Source organism: Sapajus apella, unplaced genomic scaffold (genome assembly GCF_009761245.1).
Source record: "Sapajus apella isolate SASKATOON/1434 unplaced genomic scaffold, GSC_monkey_1.0 scaffold59, whole genome shotgun sequence".
Classification (NCBI taxonomy): Eukaryota; Metazoa; Chordata; class Mammalia; order Primates; family Cebidae; genus Sapajus; species Sapajus apella.
The window spans coordinates 11,203,814-11,229,776 of NW_022436999.1; the positions used below are offsets into that span (position 1 = coordinate 11,203,814).

A 25,963-nucleotide genomic window follows, 5' to 3' on the forward strand; every position below is an offset into this window, starting at 1 on the left:
CACATTTTTAAATAACTAAAAGAGTGTAATTGGATTGTTTATAACATAAAGGATAAATGTTTGAGGGCATGGATACCTAATTTTACATGATATGATTATTACACACTGAATGACTGCACTGAAACCTCTTATGTACCACACAAATACATACACCTACTAGATACTCACACAAATTAAAATTTAAGTTTTAAAGTCTACAACGGATAAAAAAAAAAAATAAAAACAAAAGAAACCTGGACTTGTGTGTTTTTTGCAGCACTATTTACAATAGCATAGTCATGGAACCAACCTAAATGTCCACAATTGACTGGATAAACAAAATGGGGCATAGCTACACCATGGAATACTACGAAGCCATTTAAAAAAATGAAATCACCAGGGCACAGTGGCTCACGCTTGTAATCCTAGTACTTTGGAAGGCAGAGGTGGGCGAATCAAGAGGTCAGGAGTTCAAGATCATCCTGGCTAATATGGTGAAAACCCTGCTTCTACTAAAAATACAAAAATTAGCTGGGTATGGTGGCTCACACCTATAGTCCCAGCTACTCGGGAGGCTGAGGCAGAAGAATCGCTGGAACCTGGGAGGTGGAGGTTGCCATGAGCCAAGATTGCACCACTGCACTCTAGCCTGGGCAACAGAGGGAGGGAGGAAGGAAGGAGAGAGGAGGGGAGGGGAGGGAATGGGAGGGGAGGGGAAAGGAGGGGAGGGGAGGGGAGGGGAGGGGAGGGGAAGAAAGGAAAAGAAAGAAATCATGTCCTTTGCAGCAACATGAATGGAACTGAAGTCCATTATCTTAAGTGAACTAACACAAAAGCAAAAAATCAAATATCGCATGTTCTTACTTATAAGTGAGAGCTAACCAAATGGCATACATGAACATAAAGATGGAGAAAAACAAAGCTACCATATGAACTCTAGGGACTCCACAGAGGGAAGGACTGAAAAATTACTTGCTGAGTACAATGTCCAATATTTTGGATGATAGGTACCCTAGAAGCCCAACCCTCACCATTACACATGTAATACCCATGTAACAAACACACACATACGCCCTCTGAATCTAAAATACAATAAAATAATCTATTAGAATTGAAGAATTTCAAATTAAACAGACTTAGCTATTATTTTTAAAAACCTTTTAAATAAAAACTGCTAATCTAGGAATTCCTCCATTGCTTCTAATTACATGCTAATGAATATGAAAGCAGTGACGCAGGATAAAATCATTTCTTTTTCCTGTAACCAGATTCAGTTAGCTGGGGAGCTGCCAAGCACTTCCTGTGACATGAAACAAAACCCTGGAACATAGCTATAAATGTATCCCAATACAATGTCTGCTAAGAGTAAATGCTCTGTGATTTTCCTTTTTTGAACTTGAATACTATAGCTGTCTCCAAAAGCATCTCAATGGTGCTGGGAGGCCAAACTGCTATTTCCAGATAACCCTAGGAGACCTTGGGTTACTTCCTATTCTAGCTTTTGGCCCAGGGAAATCTTAGGGGATTTCTACCTCACTTCAGTAGGTCCTCAAACAAGCCAAATTGGTCACTAGTCCCCAAAACTGGTTCCAAATGACAAAGAACCACAGGTTTAACCTCATCCCATTGCCTTCCCCTCACTTGGGGTGACTGTCCCATTGATTATTTCTTCCTTTTTACACCTCCATCTCTCCCCTTCCATTGGCTTTTTCCCCGAGCGTATAAATATACTCAAGTCTTTCCTTCTAAAATAAGATACTGTATTAGAATACTAAGCTGCCCTCTCATCTCCTTATTTTCTCCTACAAAATTCTTGAGGGAATAGCCTGTATTTATGAGCTCTACCTCTTCATCTCCCTCTAAACCTTAATTACCAGGATGCGGCTACCTCAGCTCCCTTTATGCTGCTTAGCTAACATCAATCTGGAAGCCAGCAGCCACCTTGTCACTGCTGTTTTAAAGATCTTTGTTCATTTCTTACCCTTTCACTTTGTGACATTAAAATTGTCTTCCTGGATAGGCACGGTGGCTCATGCCTGTAATCGTAGCAGTTTGGGAGGTCAAGGCAGGCAGATCACCTGAAGTCAGGAGTTCAAGACCACCCTGACCAACATGGAGAAACCCTGTCTCTACTAAAAGTACAAAATTAGCAGGGCGTGCTGGCACATGCCTATAATCCCAGCTACTAGGAAGGCTGAGGCAAGAGAACCACTTGAACCAGGGAGATGGAGGTTGCAGTGAATCAAGATCACGCCATCGCACTCCAGCCTGGGCAACAAGAGCAAAACTCCATCTCAAAAAAAAAAAAAAAAAAAAAATTGTCTTCCTAGTAAAAATGAATTTTAAAAAAGGAAACAGCTAACAAACAAATAAATGAAGGAAAAGAAATAAAATCATCTTCCTTTGCCTGCTATGGCCACTCTCTTCCTGGCTTTTGCTTTTAACTCTGGCTCTTCTTTCCTGGTCTCATGTTGATACTTCATTAGCCTCCTACTCATCAACATTGATATCGCTACAGCTCTGGCCTTACCATTTCGCCTTGCTCCACTCACTCTCCCTGGGTGATCTCACCCATTCTTGAGGCTTCCTTAAAGAGTCTTCACTGATGTCTCCCAAAACTAAACCCACCAACTTCTCTCCCAAGCTCTAGACTCATATTTGCAATAGCCCACCTTGCCTCACTGTCCGGAAGTCCCACAGGCATCTTCAATGTGCCCCCAAACGACTCATTACCTTGGCCTCCAAATCTGCTTCTCTTACCTTCTGTCTCAGTGTGATTTTCATCCAACCAGTTGTCTAAACTTGAAAAACTCTATAATCTTTTATTTCTCCCTTATCCCCTGCATGTAACCTATGACATGTAACCCCCGGATTCTGTCTCCAAAATGTCTTATATCAATACATCTCCCATGAATTGTCTGAGTCCGCCCCTGAACACCTCTTGCTTGGCCTGGTCCAATAATCGCTAACTCATCTCTCCTTCTCCTCTCGCTTTCCCTGCTTCCTCTTCTGCTCCTCTCCCCTCCTCCTTCTCTCCTCTCTCTCCCTTTCCCCTCCATAACGTTCCCAGGTTAATGACAGTTTCTTTATCAGGAGAAAAAACATAGAAATACCGTTAGCCCTGAGGGACTGGCACATCTCCCTAAGTGGGGATGTAATGCAACAGAAAGTGGACTGTGATTTGCTGGCCTAAAAAATAAATTAAAATTTTGTTGGTATATCAGATGAGGTCCTCTGTGATTAGGTGCCAACCCAGCTCACCTTTACTCATTTCCTAAGATAATTCCTACACGTGCACCACACTCAGCTACAGAGCATTCCCAGAATCAACCATGGACTTTGGTTACACCACACTTGTGATGGCGCAGTTCTCACTGCCTGCATGCTCTGTGCCTCACCCTTTTCCCACCAAGAAGGTGCCTTCTTACAGTTCCAGGTACAGCTCAAATATCATCTCATATAGGTTATCTCCTGACATATGTAACTCCTCCTGCAATTATCATTGCTTCTGTTTTAGTCCATTTTGTGCTGCTGTAACAAAATAATACAGACTGGGTAGTTTACAAAGAATGGAAATCTATTTCTTACAGTTCTGGAGGCTGAGAAGTCCAAGATCAAGGTCCCATCATCGGGTGAGGGCCTTCTTGCTGTGTCCTTACATGGCAGAAGAGCAGCAGAGCATGAATCCGCTCCCAAGAGTTGTTTTTACAGTGGCATTAATCCATTCATGAGAGCAGAGCCCTATGACCTGAACACCTCCCATTAGGCCCCCCATCTCAACAATGTTGCACTGGGGATTACACTTCCAACACATGGATTTTGAGGGGCAAATTTAGACTACAGCAACTTCCTTTAGCACTCAAAACTCTGGCTGTATTCCTCTCCTAGCACTTAGTACTTGATTACCATACAGTAGCTGTGAGGTCAACTTCATTTTGCAAAAACCCAGCTTGGTGCTTAGAATATAGTACAAAAAAAATAAAAACCCTCAGTAAACACCCTTTCTACTGGTAGGGCTGGCTCAAGTAAAGAGACAATTTTGCCCTGCAGAAGCCTTAGGCCTGTTGACTATATCAAACACAATGGAGCATGATGATTTATTGAGATATTAATTTGTACTTCCTTCCTGCTGCTATTGCTACTATCAGCATTTTTCCCTTTTCCCTTCCAATAAGATAGACAACTTTTTTTTTTTTTTTTTGAGATACAGTCTTGCTCTGTTGCCCAGGCTGCAGTGCAATGATGCAATCTTGGCTCACTACAACCTCCGACTCCCGAGTTCAAGCAATTCTCCTGCCTCAGCCTCCTGAGTAGCTGGGATTACAGGCACCTGCCACCACACCTGACTAATTTCTGTATTTTTAATAGAGATGGGGTTTTACCATCTTGGGCAGGCTGGTCTCAAACTCCTGACCTCAGGTGATCCACCTTCCTCTGCCTCCCAAAGTGCTGGGATTACAGGCCTAAGCCACCATGCCCAGCCAAGATAGACAACTTTATGTTTGGAGTTTTTGAGTCCTTGGCAAGAATCACACTCCATTTTTAATGATTTTGTGAATTTCAGGGTAATAAATTGAAGTTTCAAGATTCTTACAAAGGTTCCCATCCAGGAAGCGGTTTGTGAAAGAAAGCCTATGCCAAAAAGGAAAGGACAGGAATATTCTCCAGAATATAAAAGGAATGAGTTTAAGGGACTGTGTTCTGTCAGAAACACAGGCCTCATTCCCACCTATGCCTGGGTAGGTGGGAGCTGGGAGAGCTCTTCCAGAAGGCCAACAGTAGATGGACATGGTGCATTGTCTCCTGGAGCAGTCGGTGGATGAGAAGCGGGGAGGGTCCTCTGACAGCCTAGTTGCTAGGGATCCAGTCTTCAGCAGCAGCACATCAGAATGTGCAGCGGTCCTGATGGAGCCAACTGTGGGGAGTGGACGGGGCCCCATCCCAAATGTATGGCACTGTATCAGTCTGGGGTTTTTATCCTATGGAGTGGGAAAGTGTATTAGTAATAATTGAGATTTAATTTTCCCACCAGTCAGGCAGTGAATTCAATACAGAAAAATAAAAGAATGTGACCTAAAAGAGAATTGTGGTCTAAAATTAATATCAACTATATAATGCTCACCCGAATCCCCAGGAAAAGTACAGGATCCCTCAGAGCAGCCCTGAAACAGCTTCGGGACATAAAATTGAAGCACTCTTGCTTTGAACACACATTATCTAATATGTCAAGATGTCATTACAGGGGCAAGGAAATTTCTTGCATATATATTTCTGCTTAAAGCTATTAGAAAGGCTTCTTTTGGTATATGCTATGAATCTGTTCAAATCCTTTTAGTTCAAAAAGCTAAAAGCAGAAGCAATCCAGGGTGACCAATTTCAGCTTTGCTGGATACTGAGACAGGAAGGAAGCAGACATCTGGGGAAGTACAGTTCTCACATATGGCCACAAGGTGGCAGGGTGACTCTGCACGCCAGAAGCATACCATCCAATCTGTGGCTGTTGTGGAATCCAGAGAGAACCCAGGAAACACGCAAAATAAAATAGCTGGAAAGCCTGTATCTAGATGACTTTTCCACTGAGTGATGGCTTCTCATATTATTAATGTACCCATCTTCTAGAGGCAGACCCTCCAAGAGCCTTCGTGAGGCCTTAGCAGCTTTTAGATGCTGATTCCCTGCTCCAAGATCAGCCTCAGCTGGGTGGTGGCTCACATCTGTAATCCCAGCTACTCAGGAGGATGAGGTTGGAGGATCACTTGAAACCAGGTGCTAGAGACCAGCCTGGCCAAAATGGCAAAACCCTGTCTCTACTGAAAATACAAAAAATCAGCTGGGCGTGGTGGCACACACCTGTAGTCCCATTTACTCAGGAGGCTGAGGTGGGAGGATCACTTGAGCCCAGGAGACAGAAGTTGCAGTGAGTTGAGATCATACCACTGCACTCCAGCCTGGGCAACACAGCAAGACCCTGTCTCCAAAAAAAACAATCAGCCTCTCACACTCAGCAGAGTAACATGGAATTCTAGTAGGATCAACACCTATAAGGAAGCCTGGCCCTGCTCACCAGCACAGAGCTACCACTGAACAGAGATATCATTTGAAACCGCCTCAATCTCAAAGTCCTGTCTTCAAACAGGAAGAAAGACAAGCTCAATGTCAAACTCCTCATCAAATGCAGGCTCAACTGCCTCCGTCAAGTGGGAGAGTCCTTATTATCTTCACTTCCCTTGTTTCTATCAGTAGGGGTTAGTGTACTGTCTGCAGGGGAGGTAGGAAAGATTGGAAAATCCGCAGACAGCAATCAGAAAATTAGCATGAAATCATGACAGAAAATAAAAACCTAACTGGATATTAATTTAAGGCCACCAAAAGCTTATTCATAGAAGTTTAGAAAATCCTAATGAAAGAAATTAAGATAGATGTAAATAAACGGATATCAAGGTTGCCTATGACAGAGTGGCTAACAAGCTTGTTTCTGGCCCTCTCCTCAATTCTGTAAGCTGCCATGCAACTCTATAGTTGAGCTTCTATCTTCTTAAAGAAGTTGAGTTGTATCATCTGCAATAAAAATCCTAGTTATTACAACAAAAGACAAGGAAACAAATACAATTAGTAAATCACTCTAGAGAAAAAAGAAAATCAGTGAGAGGTGCAGTAGAGAGGAAAATGAGGGAACGGGGAAGGAATGTTGGGGAATGTCTACAGGACTTCAGAAGGTGTACATCCAATACTCAATTTTAAACTGTTTATGTTACCAAGATAGAAACTTCTCTTATCCGTCCAAACCATCAATTGATTTTCTACATATTCAAATGCCTTTCAAGTGAATGGACTGCCGACATTTGTATGAATTAAGGAAAATGGATTCCTTTTCCTTTGCTGACCTGGGCCATTGCAATGCAGACATTACAGCAGCCACCAGCAGTGAAGTATCGCGACCAAGACATGCAGATGCAGGAACAAAGAGGAGGAAGAGGCCAGGCGAAATCAATACTCAGGAATTCCACTTCTATGAGTTGTATCAAGAATGCGGGAGTAAACACTTGAGCTGACTTCTCGATTACACGAAGATAAGCTGCTCCTAGCCCAGTGGTTTTCAAACTTTAGCAGGTACTAGAATCACCTGGAGGCTAATCCAAACACCGATTGCTGTGCTCCACCCAGGGTTTCTCAATCAGTGGGTCTGATAGAAGTTCTGATTGTTTAAATTTCTGACAAGTTCCCGGTGAAGTGAATGCTGCTGGGCCAGTAACCACACTTTGTAAACCACCGTTCTAGGCCAACAAGAGTAAGTCTTACTGCCAGGCACAGTGGCTCACACACACCTGTAATCCCAGCACTTTGGAAGGCTGAGGCCAGCAGATCACGAGAACAGGAGTTTGAGACCAGCCTGTTCAACATGGTGAAACCCCGTTTCTACTAAAAATATAAAAATTAGCTGGGCCTGGTGGCACACGCCTGTAATCCCAGCTACTCGGGAGGCTGAGGCAGAAGAATCGTTTAAACCTGGCAGGCGGAGGTTGCAGTGAGCCGAGATCGGGCCACTGCACTCCAGTCTGGGTAACAGAGCAAAACTCTGTCTCAAAAAAAAAAAAAAAAAAAAAGAGTGGGTCTTACTCACCTGGGAAATGTAAGTTGAGAAAGACAGGAAAAGTTTCTGTGAGCCAGGTAGGGAAACTTTTGTTCCATTATCTATACTTTAAAATGGTTTTTTATAGAAAAGTTTTTTTGATTTTGTTATCCATGCACTGCTGATCAAAGTATAAACTGGTACAATCCTTCTGTAGGGAAATTTGGCAGCATTGCGGGAGTGTGGCCGAGAAGTCTAAGGCGCTGGATTTAGGCTCCAGTCTTTTCGGTGAAATTTGGCAACATCAAAATATTAAATGAAAATATCCTTTGACTCAGCAGTGCTAGTAAACAGTGTAAAAAGACAAATTCGGGAATATTCATGGCAGTATTTTTTGACCTTTAAAAAATCCCTAAATGGCCATTAAAAGGTGATTGATAAAATCAATCATTTTTAAAAAATCAACTTTCACAAGACAACTTTCACAGTGTACTATTTCATGAAAAGGCAGGTCCTTATACACATTACTCCACTAGTCAGTGCTGCTCAAAGTAGCAGTCTATTAACTGTTTTTTGCCGTTCTTGAAGATATAAATCAGCACATACTGCCTTCTTCCTTGAAAATGTCTTATCACAGCAAATAATGCAACAATTCTCTTAATATCTTCATATGCAAAATGGTTATGGAAGATCAAGATTTATAAAAAGGTGAAAGTAAAACAAGTGCTTTGGAAACAGAAATATTACCAAACACATGCCAGTTTTATGGGACTGCTAGGCCATATGCCATCATATATTAACACACATCTTTTTCAAACAATAGGTAATTGGAATACAGCAATGTATTTAATGAGTAATTTCAAGAGAGTACAATGCAGAGCACCAAGCGGTATTTATATACCAGTTCAACTGGATATATGGATGGGTAATCTTGTATATCAAATGCGAATCAGGGCTGGGCGCAATGGCTCACACCTGTAATCCCAGCACTGGGAGGTCGAGGCACACGGATCACCTGAGGTCAGGAGTTCAAGACCAGCCTGGCCAACATGGTGAAACCCCGTCTCTACTAAAAATACAAAATTAGTTGGGCATTAAATACAAAATCACAGGGTGCACACTTGTAAGCCCAGCTACTCAGGAGGCTGAGGCGGGAGACCCACTTGAACCTGGGAGGCGGAGGTTGCAGTGAGCCAAGATTGCACCACTACACTCCAGACTCCAGGACAGAGTGAGACTTCATCTCAAAAAAAAAAAAACTACTGGGGTGTCAGGACACTGGGTGTAGAGGGCGGTCACGGCAGGCAGCAGCAGCAGAATGTTGGCTACCAGGGTAATTAGCCTAGTTGGCAAGCAAGCAATTTCTACCTTGGTGTGCGTATGAGCATACAAACGTGTTGTGAAGACCAATGACTATGCGCTCCCAGCTTATGTGGATCGGCGTGACTATCCCTTGCCCGATGTGGCCCATGTCAAGCGCCTGTCTACCACAAAGAAGGCCTTGAAGGAGAAGGAAAAGGCCTCCTGGAGCAACGTCTCCATGGATGAGAAAGTCTAATTGTATCACATTCCATTCAAGGAGAGCCTTGCTGAGATGAACAGGAGCACGAATGAGTGGAAGACGATTGTGGGCGCTGCCATGTTCTTCATTGGCTTCAGGGCATTCATTATCATCTGGGAGAAGCACCATGTGGATCGCCCCATCCCTCACACCTTTGACAAAGCGTGGGTGGCCATGCAGACCAAGAGGATGCTGGACATGAAGGTGAACCCTGTGCAGGGCTTCACCAGCAAGTGGGACTATGACAAGAACAGGTGGAAGAAGTGAGAGATGCTGTCCTGAATCTTGCTCTGTCACCTCCATGCAACTCCATGCCTATTTACTAGAAACCTGTTAGGCCAATCAGTACCAAATGATTTTTTGAAAAAATAAAGTACTGCTTAAGTGGAAGAAAAATCTGTAGAAATTACTAGAAAGAAGGTGTGCATAAGGGAGAAAGGAGAGACAGAGAAATGAAGAATATGAATATGAATCAATGAATAGTTAACGGATATGAAACATAAAAAGAGATGCTTCAACATAAGGCATCTAAAGAGGTCTAAGAAAGAAAGAAGGAAATAGGAGAGAGGTAATACTCAAAGAGATAATGACTAAGAATTTTCCAGAATTAGAAAGTGAGAATTAAGACAGAAAATGTCTAAATAAAAACAAATCTACACCTATATCCATAATGGTTCCATTTAAAATAAAAGAAAAAGAGAAATTCTTAAAATCAACCAAAGAGGAAGACAATTTATCTAAAAATAAATTATAAGTTATAATTCTCATCAGTGATAGATGATAAAGGAATAAAAAGTAATGCATTTAAATGTTGGAGGAACTCCTGTTTCTGGACAAGATGGAATAAGTGTAAAAAACAAAAAGGTCCAAAAAAAGTCTACTTTCTGTCCCTCAGAGTTTCTCACCATTGGCACTTTTGATTTGGAGCTGCACAATTCTTTGCTGTAGGATCTTGTTCTCTGTATCAGAGGATATTTAGCAGCATCCCTGGCTAGATGTCAGTAACAACCCCCCAGTTGTGACAACCAAAAATGTCTTAGACATTGGCAAATGTCATCTAGGGGAATAAAATTATCCCCAGTTGAGAATCAATCCCCTTAGCTAAAGGACGTGGAATCAGGCAGCCCTGCAAGACAGAGCCCTTTCAAATACTCATTGTATTTTAGGCAAACACCAAAAAAGAACTGCATCTCTCTGCATCCCCACCAGGCACCATGAAGAGCCCTGTTGACCATCCTTTCCTGGCACTAACAGAGCAGAAGTAGCATGCCTTCCCCTCCTCACTACAATGGGTTTGAGTCCTGTTGACCATTCCTGCCCTAAACCAAGACAGCATCAGGAAAGAAGCAGTGACACTTCCCTTCTTCAATCTCATAGTGACCACAGAAGCCACGTGGACCGTAGGGACAAACCCTCTACCACCCTGCACTTACTAACTGAAGAACAGCAAAGAGGCAACACCCTACCTCCTCTCAACTAGAGAGTGGGGAAGGATTATAGAAAAGATGGGACTGGATAAAGAAATCTTGTGAATCTGTGTGTGATGTCCTCTGCATACCCCTAAATTGTCCGTGCATGAAATCAACTAGAATCAACATAGTAAAGTTTTGGCAACTGAACTATGGTGAGAAATACCATACAGGTTTCGATTCACCTGTGGATAACACACTAACTAGGGCAGATCAGAATAGCAGGGCAAAGGCTATAAAAACTAAATTGACATTCAGGCCAGAGCCCACAAAAGTAAATAGGACGTGAGTTTTGAACTCAAGCAGGTTGACTGCCTCTAAACCAAAGTCTCATTAATACTCAAAATGTCAGGATACAATTCAAAGTTATTCATCAAAGTTATTCATCATACCAAGAACAGGAAAAATCTTAAAGACAAGACAATCAACAGACACCAACATCAAAGTGACAAAAATGTTGGTCACAAGGATTTTAAAGCAGTTATGATAAAATGCTCTAACAAGAAATTATGAACTCTCTTCAAACAAATGGAAAAAACAGAGGGCTCAGAAAAATATTGAAGATATAAAGAACAAAACTGAAAATAACAGAACTGAAAAATACAATAACTAAACTTTTTTTAAAAAACTCAGTGGTAGAGCGAAGGTAGGCTGGGCTCAGTGGTAGAATGAAGATGACAGAGGAAAGAGATCAGTGATCTTGAAAATGTATCAATAGAAATTGTCTAATCTGAACAACAGAGAGACAAGTTTAGGCAGAAGGTATGAACAGAGACTCAGGGAGCTGTGGAACAATAACAAAAAAATCTAACATTGGTGTTATCAGAATCTCAGTAGGACAAGAGAAAGAATTCAGTACTAAAAAACTATTTCAAGAAATAATGGATAAAAATATCCCAAATTTGGGGAAAGACATAAATCTAGAGATTGAAAAAGGTGACTAAACTTCAAACAAGAAAAACCCAAAGAAATCCATACCCAGACATATCATGATTAAATTTCTGAAAATTTAAGACAATAAAAAAATCTTGAAAGCAGCCAGACAGAAATGATAAAGTAAATATAGTGGGATAACAATTCAAATGACAGTGGATTTCACATCTAAAATCATAGAGGCCAGTAGGAAGAGGCACTTTTTCTTTTGTGATATATTAATAGATTTATACTTAAATATGTCAATCAGAATGCCAACAACTCTATTTAAATATCATTCATAAAATACAACACTAAATAGTAGATACTATAAAAATGTGGAAACATGTTTTAGCAAACTTTATTTTGTCCAATATAACATATTCTCTAATGCAAATAACACTGGATTTATACTGGCTTATTTTTTCATTACAGTTTTTATCTTTTTCAAATATCTGTCTAAGCCCGTAGACTTTATGATCAATCTTTTGTTTCTGGTCCAACTGGTAGTGGTGTTTTCCCTAACAATTCCATGATTGTGCACATGCTTTGGGCCTAACAATACTTAGCAATAGCCTTAAAGTGAGAATAAGGAAAAAGAACTTGATCTGTGTTGTCTGTCTCCGAGAGAGCTCAGGGTCTTCATCCTCAGCCAAAGGACGAAATGTCACACTGCACACAGTGATCTGAGATGTGTATTCAGATTTATAAGTTTTTATGGTATCAGATAGGATCCAATTCTCCTTAACACTCAGAACAATCTGTATGACTCTGTGTTTTTCTTTTCTATTTCTACCAAGTCTGCACCACATTTTCAGATCCTATGATTATTTTGTTGGGGTGGAAGTGGCACATTTTTGAAGTGCTAAAATAAGGCAACTGTCAAGTCAGAATTCTGTACCAGTGAAAATGTCCTTCAAGAACAAAAGGGAAATCAAGACGTTTTTAGATGAAGGAACGCTAAGAAAACTTGTTGCAAGCATTCCTACTCTAAAAGAGTTGCTAAAGGAAGTTATTTGAACAGAAGGGAAATATTATTAAAAGAAATCAGGATCATCAGGAGTGAAAGAAGAGCAATGAAGATGATAAATATCTTGGTAAACATAATAAATCATTCTTCTGAGTTCTTTAAAATGTTTGACTTTTGAAGGCAAAAAGTATGTGTATTAGTTTGCCAGGGCTACCATGGCAAAGTACCACAAACTGTGGGGTTTAAACAATTAAAATTTATTTTCTTATATTTCTGGAGACTAGAATTCCAAGAGCAAGGTGCCAGCAAGGTTGGTCTCTTCTGAAGCCTCTCTCTTTGGACTGTAGATGGCCATCTTCTTCCTATGTCTTCACATGATCCTCTCTTTGTCTATGTCCAAATCTCCTCTTCTTATGATACTAGTCATACTGAATCAGGGCTCACTCCAATGACTTTATTTAACTTCATTTTAACTGAATTACCTCTTTAAAAACCCTAGCTTCAAATACAGTCACATTCTGAAGTCCTGAGGATTAGTACATCAACATATGAATTGGGGGCATATACAATTTGGCCCATAAGAGAATGTGAATATAATGTATATCTTAAAGACTAGAGGACTTACTTGGTGGTAAGAATTCTATATTCCGTTAAAGTGGTGAAATACTGATTCTAAGTCGACAGTGAGAAGTTGAGACTGTACAGTGTAGTTTCTAGTCCACTTAAAAACATACAAAATATAACAAAAAACATCAAAACTGTGTAAGTAATTTAAAATAAGATAGAGAAAGGGAAATAGAATAACCAAAAAAAAAAAAAAATCATGACCAATAGGCCTTGTCCCAGCAAGGTACCTTTGGTTAACATTAGAATAATCAATAACATTGATGATTATATCAATGACTCATTTCCAGTGTGAAATGGCAGACTGAACACAGCCTTTTATCTCTATTGCTGCACCTCAGATTTCTTAAACAATCTTTTTTAAGGTAAAAACCAACATCGACAAAAAGAGCAAGGGAGAAACAGTAGCAGATGAGAAAGATCAACACATTTTTGGAAGATGAAAAGGATATAGCTAGAAACTAAGTCTCACCATCTTTCTTCACTCTGCAAGGCACCTACACAGGGGAAATGCCACAACAGGAAAGCTGATTCATGCAGCAGAATCCCAGATTGGTTCTGTCATTGTAGGTGACTGTTCCCTCAGAAGGTGGTGAACAGAGAGAGGGCTGAAAACAGGAGAACTGGCAGAAAGGATGTACAGAGAGCCAAGCCTTCACAAGAGCCAGCAGCCAACAATGAAGCCAGAGGACTAACCCCTTCCTAAGTGTGATGGATTGAATTATGTTCCTGAAAATTCATATGTTGAAGCCCTGACTCCACTACCTCAGAATACAACTGTATTTGGAAATGGGGCCTTTAAAGAGGTATTTCAAATTAAATAGGGTCAGAAGGGTGGGACCAATCCAATAGGCTTGGTGGCCTTACATGGAGAGGAAAAAACACGAGAGCTTTCTCTCCTCCACCCTGTTAAGGACGCAGAGAGAAGGGGCCACCTGCAAGCCAGGAATATTAAAAGGGACTGGGGTCTTTAGAACTTCAGTTTGGCCTCACCAAACACCAACCCTGCCGGCACTTCAGTCTTGGACTTACAGCTTCTAGAACTGCGAGCAAATACATTTGTGTTGTTCAGGCCACCCAGTCAGTGGTATTTTGTTATGGGAGTCCCAGCTGACTAATACACCAAGTCTACAGGGACCTCTGTTTAATATCTGGAGAAATAAAAGCAGAGAGGCTGTGGATTTGGAAACCAGGCATCCCTCGTAGCAAGAATGCAGTTCTGTACCAAAAATGGAGTATTTAGGAAGAGTCTATGATAACAAAAGAGAAGACTGCCAGGCCTCTTCACCTCCTGAATTCACAAAATATTGACAACTAGGCTTATGCCCAGAAGCATTTTCAGGGAGACAGACAGAGACAGGAAACTGGAATCTTCATCAGTAAAGAAAATTACTGGGCCCAGAAAAAAAATACAGCAGGTTCTCAAATAATGTTGTTTTGTTACAACATTGATGAGAACAAAACACTCTGTTCCTGACCAAAGCCACTGTCTGTGTGGAGTTGGCTGTTCCACCCATGTCTGCATAGATTTTCTCTGGGTACCCCAGTTTCCTCCCACATCCCAAAAATGTGCACTTGGCCCCAGTGTGAGTGAGCGTGGCTGCTAGTGCCCTGAGATGGGATGGTGTCCTGTCCAGGGCTGCTTCCCACCTTGCACCTGAGCTGCCAGATAAGGCCCCAGCCACCCACAATCCTGAACTGGAATAAGTGAGTTGAAAAATAAATGGAGAAATAAAAACAAATTATTGTAAAACTTTATAAAGTTTATGATAATTGTACCAATGCACAAAAATAAATGATGGCTATGAAAGCACTCTGCAAGCCTTTGTTTGCTTTTTGAACTGTGGGGTGACAGGAAGTGCTCCTGACAATTTTCGCTTTACACAAGTTAATTCGTTGATTTAGCCCACCACACTATAGACCACTATTACTCACTGATTCACCAAAAATTAGATCATTATCTTACTTGTTTTTATTAATCTTTCTTAATGTACATATAGCTCAGTGTTTTTATTTCAGTGTTTAATATTAAAGGGTGTGGGGCTTTTATTTAGAAGTTTTGTGACAAGAAATACACCACAGAAACTTAGTTCGCTTTTGTAGTTGTTGTTGTTGTTAAGATAGGGTCTTGCTCTGTTGCCCAGGCTGGAATCAGTGGCATGATCTCAGCTCACTGCAGCCTCCACGTCCCTGAGCTCAATCCATCCTCCTACCTCAGCCTCCCAAGTAGATGGGACTACAGGCACATACCACCATGCCTGGCTGATTTTTGCATTCTTTTTGTAGAGACAGGGTCTTACTATGTGGCCCAAACTAGTCTCAAACTCCTGGGTTCAAGCAATCTACCTGCCTCCGCCTCCCAAAGTACTGGGATTACAGGCATGAGCTCCAGCCAGGAACTTAACTCGTTTGCATCAATTACTCTATGGTAAAATTGGTTTTGTTATATGTTGTTTCGCTTAAAGTCACAGTTTCCTAGAACCTATCAATGACATTACGTGAGGACGTACTACATCTACAAATACCAGGAGCTGGGGGGCACAGTGAAATGGATCCCTGAATAATCACCCTAAAGTGACACAGCAAGTGAAGCAGACCACAACCCTCCCTTACAAGCTATTTTGGTGCCCCACTCTCAAATGTGAAAGAACCACCAAGGATCACACTTCATTTTTCAAGATGCTAATAGAGGATTTGTTCCAGAATAACCTATGACAGAGTAAAAGGAGTTTTCCCTTTTTTTTTTTGTTTTAGGGCTCTTTTCTACTTTGAAATTTTAAAGACCCCAAAGCACTTTAGTTTTTGTTTTATTTACTGATGTTTACCATGTCCAAAATTAAAGATAAGAAATTTTTAAAACAGAAGAATATACAAGCACACATTTGATTAGCCACAGGATGGTGAGGTCATAGCTCCTCATGCACCCTCTGAAAATTTTGGTGTACACTCAAGAAAATGAGAGTAAAAAAATATATTCTTATTATTATGAAAGCAGTTTTGACCTTGCAGACCCCCTAAAAGTCTTAGGGACCACCATTACCTTGAGTTCACACTTTGGAAAATGCTGGAGTAAAGGATGGGATATAGGAAAAAACGGAAGCCTCACAGTAGGTAAACAGAATGAATGTGGCAAACATTAAAATGCTTATTATAGATAAGCCATCACCACACATATTCAATAGAAAACAAAATTGAGAAATACCTGCAAAAGTAGTTCTTTCCTTCAAAGACAGTGTAGACTAGAATAAGGTCAAAAAAGAAAAAAATATAAGCGGTATGAATAAAATGAGTGACAGATTCTGAATGGGAGAGTTGACAAAGATTTCAAAGAGAAAACAGAACAGTATGTGACTCGGACCACAGTGGAGAAAAGAACCCTTTTTAATAAAGTGAGCTCAGACTCTTCTTTTTGTATTCGTTTTATGTAGACCAATTTTCTCAGATAAAATAAAAATGTTTGTCTCCAGGATCCACGTGAGTTCATAAAAAGTGGGATAGTCTTAAGTTGATTACAAATAGTGTCCAGAGTTTCAAGAAAGGGACATGGAATCAAATCAGTCTTTTCCATTAAGCAAACTCTTGAGAATAGTTTTATATTTTAAACTCTAAGGCAATCATTTTAAAGCAAGAATTCAACCAGCAGTGTATCATCACACAAAACAGTATAATGAAGCAGTCAATCACTCTCCAGTTTCTAGATTTCTATCACACTCTTTTTTGCTCGTTTGTTTTTTGAGACAGGATCTCACTCTGTCACTTAGGCTGGAGTGCAGTGGCACAATCTCAGTTCACTGCAACCTCCACCTCCCAGGCTCGAGCGATTCTCCTGCCTCAGCCTCCCGAGTAGCTGGGGTTACAAGTTTGTAACACCATGCTTGGCTCATTTTGTTTTTTTTCATATTTTTAGTAGAGACAGTGTTTTGCCATGTTGGCCAGACTGGTCTTGTACTGCTGGCTTCAATCGATCCGCCTACCTCAGCCTCCTAAAGTGCTGGGATTACAGGCATTAGCCACCACACCCAGCCTGTATCATGCTTTTTTAAGGTACAAAGCAATAGTCTGAAGTGGGTAGAATAATTAAGAGCATACAACATAAGCATATTAAAACTTTATGCTGCATTCCAGCCTGGGCAACAGAGTAAGACCCTATCTCATAAAAACAAATTAACAATAAAAAAAAAAAATAGGTCAGGTGCTGTGGCTCATGCCTGTAATCCCAGCACTTTGGGAGGCCAAGGCAGGAGGAACATGAGGTCAGAAGTTTGAGACCACCCTGGCCAACATAGCGAAATCCCATCTTTACTAAAAATGTAAAAATGTAGCTGGGCGTGGTAATTGCAGCTACTCAGGAGGCTAAGATAGGAGAACTGCTTGAACCCGGGAGGCGGAGGTTGCAGTGAGCTGAGATTGCGCCACGGCATTCCAGCCTGGGCGACAAGAATAAAAATCCATCTCAAAAAAATAAATAAATAAAATAGAAAATAAAAAAATAGAGCCTTAGAACTTTAAGTAATATCCTATCCCCATATAATGCCTCACACATTGGCAAGGTACCCTAACAAAATCTATTTTTCTCCCATGAGAAAACAGTTGCTCTTTGGTATCATTCTTCCTCATTTTTCTCACTCTGTGACCTTTACCCACTTTCAACCTTAGTTTCAGAGTGTCATCCTGACTTCCTACGTTTTTTTAACTTTTCCAAAAGTGAGACGATATGTTTTAATTTTTATAAATCTGTAATGTTTTCATAAAATTAATTCACAAAGCATACTGCCTTCTGCTTCTTCCAAGCTCACCACAGCAGCCTCTTATTCAGACGGACTTTCCCAATAGCAGCTCAAACACCAAAAATTACCCTTCCAGCACCATTGTTTCAACAGTGCAACAGCTCTCAGGTTGGAAAGAAGGGAACAGTTTCTTCTCAGACCAAGACAATTATTTCAGGCTTTCCCACCTGCAATGGTTAATAGTAGGTGTCAACTTGACTGGACTGAAGGATGCCTAGATGGCTGGTGAGCACTGTTTCTGGACGTGTCTGTGAAGGTGTTTCCAGAGAAGAATGACACAGGAGTCAATGGGCTAAGAGAGGAAGACCAACCCTCAGTGTGGATGGGCACCATCCAGTCAGCTGGGGGCCCTGCTAGGACAAAGCAGAGTTGGGGGAAAGATAGGGGATTCACCCTCTGCTCTCTCTCTCTCCCTCCTGGAGCAGGACTTTTTCTCCTGCCCTTGGACGTCAGATTCCAGGTTCCTCAGCTTTCAGATTATTGGACTTGTACCAGCAAGCTCCTGGAAGCTCTCAGGCTTTTGGCCTCACACTGGGTGCTGTACTGTTGGCTTCCCCAGTTCTGAGGCTTTCAGAATTGGACTGAGCCATGCCACCAGGCTCTCTCAGAGCCACACCCCTGGCTTCTCTGGTTCTCTAGCTTGCTGATGACCCATGCTGGGACTTTACTTCATGATCATGTTAGCCAATTCCCCCCAATAAATCCATTTTTATAGATACATCCTTTGTCCCTCTGGAGAATCCTGACTAATACACCATTCCAATGATATCTAAAGTTTTAAAGAGGAAATGTAATGCTCCAGATAAAAATCAAATTGAAGAAGTAGATATGAAAGTTTCATGAGGAGTGTAGCGACAGATTCTAAGATGACTTATGATTATCCCCATCTCCTAGTACTCACACCCTTGTTTAATCCCTTCCTTTTAAGTTAAGGAAGAACCTATGATTTGCTACTAACCAAGAGAATACAGCAAATGTATGTCACTTGCATGATTCTACTACATAAGATTTTAACAACCATCTTACTAGGAGATTTTCTCCCTTGCTGGCTTTGATGAAGCAAGTAGCCATATTGGGAGGTTCACACAGAAGGAACTGAGGCTGGCCTCTAGCCAATATCCAGTAAGAAATTGAGGCCTTCAGTCCATCAGCCTCCAAGAGTCTGAATCCTGTCAACATCTGTGAGCTCAGTATTGAATCTGCCCCACTCATGCCTTCAGATGAGAACCCAGCCCTAGCTGAAACCTTGAATGCAACTGTGCTAACTACTGACTTACAAAGCTGTGGAATGACAGATAAGTATCTTTTTAAGCCACTAGCTTTGTGGCAATTTGTTATACAGCAATAGATAACAAATATAGAGGAAGTATAAGAAAAATAACACTAGAAAATATGACTATGATTCTAATTATCACCACTAAAATCTAACAATTGATTTTATGCTAATGGACCAGTTAGGAAAGATATTGTAATGTGCTTCTAAAAAGTCTAAGAAATAGGGGTTAGGGGAGAGGGGTCATCCTTTACCTTCCTCCTGTGGAGAACCAGGGGAGGGCTGTTGAAGGCAGCTGAGCTGCTGAGGGCGCTGCAAACCTGACACTAATAGAGCTGGTGTGCCTCAGCCAAAATACCAAAGAAGAGTGAAACCAAAGGGAAAAGCAGGTTGGCAGGTATGGGGAGTTAAGAGCAAGCGCTGGAAAGCGAGCGAGAGAGAGAGAGAGAGAGAGACAGAGATACAGAGAGACACAGAGAGAGAGAGAATGCCAAATGGGCAGTGGGAGGATGCCAGAGCAGATGTCTGAGACAGAGAATGGCTACTCCCAGAAGGAAGGGCTAGGTGGCTAAGGTCAGGGCCAGTGGACACAAGGTCATTTATGTATGGGTATTACTAGAATATTACGCCTTTTTAAACCTCAATAATGAGCAGCCAGAAATTTTTCAGGCTTATAAACATCATTGAAGGGGCTTTTATAAAACTTCAGAGCAGGAGGGCATTAAACTCTGAGAAGTGAGGCAGGCAGATCACTTGGCATCAGGAGTTTATCAGCTGGCCAACACAGTGGAACCCTGTCTCTACTAAAAATACAAAAATTAGCTGCATGTGGTGGCAGGCACCTGTAATTCCAGCTACTCAGGAGCCTGAGCAGGAGAATAACTTGGACCTGGGAGGCGGAGGTTGTAGTGAGCCAAGATTGTGCCACTGCACTCCAGCCTGAGTGACAGAGCAAGACTCTGTCTCAAAATAAATAAATAAATAAATAAAATAAAATAAAACTCTGAAGAGGTGCCCTGTAGCAATATCCACCCAGTGCTTCAGCTATCCATCAGTCATTCCTGAAAGGGGTGGGCCACGAAGCCCAGAGAGATTGCCAAATGCACATCAGCAGAGAAGTGCTCAGAACCCTCTAGGCTCTTAAATCAAAGAGGTAGCTGTTGTAGCCCCTTTCAGAGCCCAGCACTGAACTCTCCCAAGGTTTCTAGAAGTTGTGTGTGTGCATGTTTCACAAATCCACATGCTCATGGTACAAGTACACTTGCACAAAACAATAAGCACTGGGGAAGAAAACATGATTAACCCTTTTATTTAAAATCTGAGGTCTGCACCTTTGGGTGCTTGTCCTACATTTTCTTCCCTAGTCTTACATTTAATTTTATATTTCTCATGCACAGAAAAATGGAATCACTGACTGGGCACGCTGCTTCGGAGAGTCAGATTGTTCTCATAATATGAGGTACACCCTATGGGAGGGACACACCATGGAAAGGATTTTATAGCAGGTAAAGGGACAGGCATTTATCAAGGCATATGATGTGCCAAAAACTCTGTTCCATCTCTTTTACTCCTTGTAATTCCTCAGAGCAGAATAACCCAAAGCCTCTGGGAAGTTAAACAATTTACCTGTTACCCAGCCATTGAGTGTCAGGGCCAGAGTTCACAACTCAGGCACCTCTGGAACCACGCCTGTGCTCTCTTCCACCATACCACATTCAGTTCATCAATCTTTTGAAATTTCTATTGAGCTAAGCCAATTGAATACCTCCCTGTAATTGCTAGATTATGTTTATGGTGCTCTTATGAATTAAGTATATAAACCAGGGGCATTCTCATGCAGGGTGGGTAAAATCATTTTGTGTCTCTTAACCTTTGCCCCATTGTGAGTAAAACTACAGAATATGACTTATTATAGTCCTAAAGTTAGAAGCCAGAAGAATATATTCTCACAATAATAACGGGGTGCTATCCATCTGTAAATTTAAACTACCTAAAATCAGATATGTATAATCCTTAATTTCCATTAAGGATTAAGGATGATAGCTGTGCATAAAATTTTTATTTGTAATATGTGCCTCAGATGCATCTCTAATCTACTAGAAAGCACTATTGGTGAGTTTGACTATCATCTTCATATACAGATAATTATTAAATGGCATAATAGGTGTCTTATCCATTCATAATACTAATGATAGTGTATAGTAGTTAATGACCAAATAATAGTAATAGTAGTTAATGACTAAATAATATCCTAGTGACCTAAAAGGACAAATGTCATCCAAATTTACTATACTCAGGAGAAGGGAAGGTTTATTCCTCCCAAGAGATCTGTCCCATTTCTATTATAAAACATATAGACCAAGTTCTACATACATTTAGAAAGTCAGGTTGGTCAAGAAAAAGCTTCACTGGGGTTACCAATTCAAAGATGCCATGCTGAAATGAAAACACAGGAATTCTATTCAAACAGTATGAAATTATTTATGCTGATTTGCTCTTAGAATGTTTTAATAGGATAATATCAACTGGGTAAATCAGTCGAGAATATTGTCACCATAACCATTTTCATGTTTTTTTCTAGAATTTAATTCTTGCTCTAAAAACAGGAGGAGCAGTTTAGAAAACAAAACAAGAACACGCAGACCTTTTCTTCTACACTGTTTATAATTACCCAGGCTTAGTGAGCTCTTCAAACTTAAAACAAGTGCACAGCCCATATATGTCAAATCAGTACATTCCCCAGAACTCTGCTTTCTATAACATTAATAATCTCCAAATGCTGTCATCTCTTATTGCAGAATTGCTATCAAAGTCTGGTACCAGCATGGGATTATGAAGAAGGAAGTATGCACAGAGGGGAGTGAAGCACCATGATGTCTTAGATTTGCCTTCAAAATGCTTCTTCCAAAAAGGTGGAGGTGGGGGTGAAAATGGAGGCCACAGGACTGGTGAAATACACTAGTTAAGCTCTGTGACCTGAATACTGGGGTTCACTACACTATTTTCTCTTCTTGTGTATATGACATTTTCCCTAACGAAAAGTTTTGTTAACATTATCACTTCACAACAAAATCAGGAGTCCAACATTATTTATTTCAAAAAATAAACTCAATGGTATTAGACCGTAAAGCCTAGAATACAGAATATCTCGGTGCTTTCACTTATAAACTCCCTCTTCCCCAAATCTGCAGATGAGCTACAAGAACAGCATAAGGAACTCCTAAAGTCACCAAATGCTAACCTTCGGCCACATTTGCTTTCTCTCTCATGTGATACACATATAAATACAAATGCACACATACATGCACGTATCCTTTTTTCCTCAAGCATTTGAGGTTTAGGTGCAGATATCATGTCCCATTTCGACCACAATAAAAATACCAAATTTAAGAAATGTAACACTGATACAATGCAATATACAATCCAATATACAATCCAATATACAAGCCATATTCAAATCTCACCAATTATCACAATACCGTCCCTTTGTCACATTTTTTCCTGATCTAGGATATAACCTAGAATCATCCAATACATTTAGTGGTTTCTTCAGTCTGTTTCAGTCTGAACAGAGCCTCAGCCGTCTTTCATGACATTGATGTCTTTCATGACATGATGCTTCCTCATGATCAGAACCATAGGTGGCACTGTGTCTTTCTCAGTGCTTCATATCAGGAAGTACAGGATATCAGTTTGTCCCATTATTGTTTGTTTCTTTGATTTATTTATTTAGAGAGAGAGTTTTGCTCTTGTTGCCCAGGCTGGAGTGCAATGGTGTGATCTTGGCTCACTGCAACCTCTGCCTCCCGAGTTCAAGTGATTCTCCTGCCTCAACCTCCCAAGTAGCTGGGATTACAGGTGCCCACCACCACACCTGGCTAATTTTTTGTATTTTTAGTAGATACAAGGTTTCACCATATTGGTCAGGCTGGTCTTGAACTCCTGACCTCAGGTGATCCGCCCACCTCGGCCTCCCAAAGTGCTGGGATTACAGGCATGAGCCACGGCGCCTGGCCCCACTATTGTTATTATTAACTTTGATTATTTGGTTAAGTTAGTATACTCCAGGTTTTCCCCTCCATTTTCCATTTTCCAATTAATAACCTTTGGGGAAAATGCTTTTTGTTCTTTTTTTGGTTTTTTTTGTTTGTTTGTTTTTGAGGTTAAGAGCAGAAATTCTTAATCAAGAAACAAAGAGACAAGCTCTCTGCAGCAGAGAGGGGTCCTAGAGAAACAGGCTGCCCTGAGGGAAATCCCTTAACAATGTAAATAATTCTGTTCCTCTTAAAATTTTCACATAAAGTTCAGCATCCATGGATGAATCTTGCTTGAGTCAATTATTGCTTTGTTTCAAAATAGTAATTTTCTAACTCTCTTAGTCTGTCTATATTTTTTAGTTGGCATCATTTGTAAACTTTTTAATAATGACTAGGTTTAGAAATAATGTAACTCAAGATTTTCCGTCCATTTTCAGCCAAAGTGAAGCAATTTTCTCTTACAGTCTAAGCATCTGAAACCTTGAACATTTCAAGTAACTGTTTAGCACTGGTTTCTAACCTGGACTTGTTGAGGGCCTATATTTGATCCCCTACCCCCACCCATTCTCTTCCAGGACTGAGCACTGAGTGGAAATTGTTGATGGAGGAGACAGGATGAGGAGAAAGGAAATTGCAGGTTGCCAGCAAGAAGAAGGGAAGGAGTGGCTGCTGGTGGACACTGACTGCAGGGCAGGAACATCAGGCTGTGATGGAACAGGCAAAAACGACACAAGATCAGCCAGGAAGCCAGGAGCACCCAAACGGGGACAGGTGTCTCCTTTTACAATACCAAATGCTCATCAGTCACAGCCCCAAAGTCCCATCCATCCAAAAATTGCCCAAGATTTCCAGGGTCTAATAGAGTTAGATGTTCCCAACATTGCCTAAACATGCCTGGCTGTTCCTAAGAAATTATTCTTACAAACAGACTAAAGTGACTTCAAAAATAAACACCTATAAAAGGAAGGACTAATAATGCAACAAATGCCATAAATGGAATAAAAAAGAAAAGTAGTACTTCACTACTTTTGTGTTCTGGACACAAAATATTATCTGGAATGCTTGTCACTGAGGAAATCATGAAATAGTTCAATACCCAGTACCGCCACTTCACATAACTGGGATCTCAAAGTTCCTCGTGGTTTCATGATAACTTACTGAAAACCAAGTTGAAGCTCTCAAGTTCTCCTTTTCTCCTCTGGAATCTGCCCTTAAACGGCATGCTATCTAGACATAAGAATATTTTCTATTGGCTATGTTCTTTTTTGTGAACATTATAAGTTTCCAGGCAAATATTTTAAAAATATCTCCATGTTTTATATAATTTACATGCTACATTCATATAGAAGGTCTTTCTGGATTCTCTCCAGAAATGACTGGAATAGAACACTTGGATTTCGCCTGGTTTTAGAACCAATTTTTCCCTCAAGGGGAAGTTCTGTGGGGGAGAAAACGGGGGTTGGGGGAAGCAGTCAGCTATACCCCTAAGGCAATATTGTGCCCAGGTTTCATTTATCTTACCCAGGTCATGTATTCACTGCACGGTAACAAGACAGGACTGCTAAAGAAGTGATCATCACTCTGTTCCTACCTGCCCCTCACCTGTCATTTCCTCACCTGCAGAAGTAAGGAGAAGAACAGAGGAACAGTAGTTTCTGTATCACTGGAACTTGTTAGAAATGTAAATTCTCAAGCTGCACCCCAGACCTACTGAATCAGAAACCCTGGGAGTGAAGTCCAGCGATCTGTTTGAACAAGCTCTCCAGGTAACTCTGATGCATGTTAAACTTTAAGACCTCATTTTTCATAGTGATGCACAGTGGCTCACACCTGTTATCCCAGCACTCTGGGAGACTGAGGCAGGTGGATCAAGAGGTCAGGAGATCAAGACCATCCTGGCTAACACAGTGAAACCCTATCTCTATAAAAAACACAAAAATTAGCCAGGCATGGTGGCGCACGCCTGTAGTCCCAGCTACTCGGGAGGCTGAGGCAGGAGAATCACTTGAACCCGGGAGGCAGAGGTTGGTGAGCTGAGATTGCACCACTACACTCCAGCCTAGGCAACAGAGCAAGACTCTGTCTCAAAAAAAAAACAAAACAAAAAAAGAAAATCTCATTTTAAAAATTACTGATGTGAGGGTACTTTTTTAAAGCTCTCTGAAGTAATTCTAATATACAACCAGGACCAAGGACCAGAGCTAACTAAAGAACTCTATATGTGAGAGAAGCCCAGGGCTCTACAGTTTCAGAATCACCTACATGCTAACTATCAGAAGATTGTGGGACTTCAAGCTGCAGATGTGGTCAAGCTTTGTGAGAAATTTTTCAAGACACTGACTGAGAATACTTTCCTTCTCTCCTTTTTGATAGTAGGAACACATAGTAAGCCTTCTCTCCCTTTTGATAATATGAACGCACAGTAAGCCTCTCACGTTACTTTTGAATAAGAACAAAGACAAAATAATGATTCTCCATACTTTGAAAACTTTTCAGATTTCTAGCTCCATCTCAGCTGAGAAAGAACATAAGATTGAGCCTAAAAAACTACTCAAGAGCTAAGATGGTCAAATATCATAATTTTTTCCTAAACAAAATCAATGGACAAAAGTTTGATTCTTCAGTACAGTCGAATATACCATATAAGGAAGGAGAAGAAACATTAATCTAAATAAATTGGTATGGAAGCATCTCAGTTTATTTTTCTAGGATACTAAATATATCATCTTAACCAAAGCATAAGAAAATAAGTAAGAGAACTAGCCGGGCACAGTGGTTCAC

At 40.8% G+C, this 25,963-nt stretch overlaps 1 protein-coding gene and 1 pseudogene across 1 annotated transcript in view; one reads left to right on the plus strand and one right to left on the minus strand.

Moving 5' to 3' along the window:
- The window catches only part of SYT16 (synaptotagmin 16), a 280,971-nt gene that overhangs the window by 253,125 nt on the left and 1,883 nt on the right, over positions 1-25,963 (minus strand). The window lies entirely within an intron of this gene.
- On the plus strand, positions 8,802-10,125 carry LOC116528598 (annotated as a pseudogene).